Here is a 3,603-nt window from a genome sequence, read left to right on the forward strand (position 1 = left end):
TACGCTTCTATTTCGGTTAGTTTATGCGGTTACTAAAATTTGCCGTGAAAGTTACATAGTGGACTCTACCCTCCCCCCACCAGAAACGTAGTTATCGTGGCTGTTGTGAGACTTTTGTACACAGTTAGAGAAAGTGTGTTAAATGTGGCGCGGACGGAAACACTAGGCTACGCTACAGGGCAATCTGCTCGCACAACGTTTAGTCGGCATTCATAATCGTTGGCGTAAACAACTCTCAATCAAATTACCACCTTCCAACCTAACTTAGATCTCGGGCTACACTACCAATCGGCCTGTCATCACAACCAAATATTCATTGAGTGGGGGTGGGGGGATTTCCTGTATCTCTAGGAAAAACTGTCAGTTTTGTCAGACTCAACAGCAAGATTTACCAATGGTAAACACTTTTTAGACGGCTCGTAATTTTAGAATAGTCCTCTTCGTCTTACTTGGCATAAATTGTTCGCTGGCGTCCCAGCAGCTAGCTCCCTCAGTGTCTGCTTCTGCCATCGCACCACGCCAGTCTGCTGTTGTCCTAGCAGACCAAACGCACCGCAAATCCGACACCTTCGGAACCACTCACTGGCCAGTTAGCAACTGAGCGGAACACTGTTTACATCGTGAAAGGAAAACTATGCAAAGATGTACACTTAAATGGCACGACTGAGTAGCACACACACAGTAATATCTGAGGAATGTCCTTCGACACGCGCAGAACGAAAGTCTTCTCGCGAACGTACAGCGTCTCTGAAAAAAAATCTAGTGACTATATTCCGGCGTTACGGCCAGGTTCTCATACAAATGAGCAAAAAAGGGTACATTTGAAATTCTTTTTGAGACAATGAAAATACATTCGAAAGATCTGTTTGGGAATTACGAGTGATAATACTATGAGCTTAATTTTAGATTTTCAATAAAAAATGGCGCCCGTAATTATGATTTGATCAAGGGCCTGCGAGACTGGAGTACGCAGAGCGCGTGCAGTGTGGCACCTCATATGTTACCTGAATTCAAAAATGGGTAACATCAGTTGATACTAAATTATTCCTCTGAAATTGAAAATGGATAACATCAGTCGATAAAACATAAAATTTATGGGAGCGTATACCTAACCGCAATGAAACAACCTTAAATTTAACGATACAGTGCTAATTCGAACTTTGAGTTCGATTTTTGAGGGTTTGTTTCACTCCTTATGCCTACACAAAAATTAGTTAATATTAACAAATGTCATATTATAGCTATAAGTTCCTAAGAAAAGTGTTTACTTTTAGGGGTCAGAGGTAGATGTTAAGAGAACGAACCACTTTTAATTTATGCTGCATGCCGTTCTGAGAAAATAGTTACCCGAAAAAAATGTGTTCAAAGTTTAGGGAAAACATTTAGTTATATTATTACTTCGATTTGCATGAACTGAGTGTTACATATATATTTTTAATGTCGCTGAAAACGAATCTGAAGTCAGATTTTCAATATTCAAAACAGCTAATCCAATACGGAGGGCAACCGATTATGTTTTGACCAATTTTTACCAAAAATGTATTTTCGTTATTTACGTTTAGTCTGCAAGTCAAGGAGTATTTATCAACCCTTCCTCTACCTCTGATTGTTCCTAGACAGCAACTTCCTGTTCTTCTTGGCAGGAAAAGCCGATCTGTCAAAGCTGGATATGCAGCACTCGGCAGCCTGCACTTGATATTCGTCCGTATTTTCGGTGAGTATGTTTGCATGCATTCTGCAGTATGAATCATTTTGAGCACGTGCGACACGGGACGAGTTATCATCTACATCTATATGGATACCCTGCAAAACACATTTAAGTGCCTGGCAAAGGGTTCATCGAATCACCTTCACAACTGATAATTAATTGAAACCCTCAGCTGCCGACAGGTGTTGTTGATATACTTCGATGGGGACAGCTGAAAAGTGTGCCCCTACTGGGACTCGAACCCAGAATCTCCTGCTTACAAGGCAGACGCTCAATCCATCTGAGCCATCGAGGGCACACATGAACAGCACGACTGCAGGAATTTATCCCTCGCACGCTTCCCGTGAGACTCACATCCCCAACCGTCCACAATCCGCATACGTAATGTACTTAATAGGTATTTGTCCATCCACTCATTACTGGCTCACACTAAGGTGACGATTCCCGTAAGAGTTCCGGCAACCTGTGCGCATTCGCACAGACGAAGGTCAATGGCTGGGTAACGTTTAACCATAGATATGAAGATAGTAACTGCTCTCGAAAGAACAGGCGCCACTGACGACCTTGCAACTCTTCTAGAATACATGATAGACCGGCCGATGTGGCCGAGCGGTTGTAGGCACTTCAGTCGGGAGCCACGCGACCGCTACGGTCGCAGGTTCAAATCCTGCCTCGAGCATGGGTGTGTGTGATGTCCTTAATTTAGTTACGTTTAAGTCGTTCTAAGTTCTAGGAAACTGATGACCTCAGATGTTAAGTCCCAAAGTGCTCAGAGCCATTTGAACCATCAGTCCGTATGTTTGCACACTACTTACAGTAACTTATGCTAAGGACAACACACACACAACCATGCCCGAGGGAGGACTCGAACCTCCAACGGGGGGAGCCGCGCGAACCGTGACAAGGCGTTGGACACATGGCGGGTACCCCGCGCGGCTCATGGCAGCCGTGACACTGCTTCAAACAATGGACTGTAGAAACTTTTGTAAAGCACGGATTAAAAAAAAAAACCTTTCCGTTCCAGGAGTCTAGACAAGTACACCTTTAAAAAATGCAACTACAAAGAAATTGAATTTTCGAACGGGGCAGGGCTTAAAACTTTGAAGAGTTAAATTTTAATGGCCGTTCTCTTGTATGCAAATAGTTTCACAGTAGAAATTTCTCTAGTTTTATTTATTTATTTATTTTTTGCTGTAGGTAAAGAAGGATAGGATTCTGAGAAGGGGGAACGGGGGGGGGGGGGGAGGAATCTCGCCTCTCCCACCTTGGAATTCTCAGTACAGAATTTTTATTCATTACGAGATTCTCAGCCACTTGCACAAGTGATTTCGCGTGATTCTGCAAAACCTTTCCTTTAGCCAATCGTAGCAACTATAGGATTCCGTTCCTGCTGCATGACATGTCTCGGAACTTAAACTGACCAACTTATTTGCATAAAGAGCTAGCTTATCATCCGCTTCTTTACTTACTTAGACCGTTCATGGTCTGCAAAGCATTTTTTCTTTAATCGTTTTTTTTATGTCTTTTATAAACTGCAACACTTTCTAAACTTTTCTAAACTTAACGCCGTTGAAGCATGGTCTTTTGCTGAATGACCAAAAAGCAATGCTGACAGCTGGGGTCCAAGGTTTTTGTTAATCAAGCCGTTTGTATTCTTGTTTGTATAACGCATATTTCTTTATATCTAATTGAGAAGTGAAATACCGGTTTTCGTAGATGCAGATTTAAAATATTTTAATATAACGCAATAAATATTTCATTAAAATTTTCATCCCCTTATGCTCGAAGTTAAAAACCAGTGAAACACGTAGTTTTTAAAAATTGTAACAGATTAGCCGAATACGAATTGTCAGATATGCTTTCATAATGCTTTCATAATGAACCATTTTCAGAAA

General features: G+C 41.7%; 1 non-coding gene across 1 annotated transcript; it reads right to left on the bottom strand.

The window, feature by feature from the left end:
• Positions 1–1,929: 1,929 nt before the first annotated feature.
• On the bottom strand, positions 1,930–2,004 carry Trnat-ugu (transfer RNA threonine (anticodon UGU)). The gene has a single exon. It is a non-coding gene; the product is annotated as a tRNA-Thr (tRNA).
• Between the last annotated feature and the right edge of the window lie 1,599 nt (positions 2,005–3,603).

This window comes from Schistocerca gregaria, unplaced genomic scaffold, assembly GCF_023897955.1.
Source record: "Schistocerca gregaria isolate iqSchGreg1 unplaced genomic scaffold, iqSchGreg1.2 ptg000167l, whole genome shotgun sequence".
Taxonomy (NCBI): domain Eukaryota; kingdom Metazoa; phylum Arthropoda; class Insecta; order Orthoptera; family Acrididae; genus Schistocerca; species Schistocerca gregaria.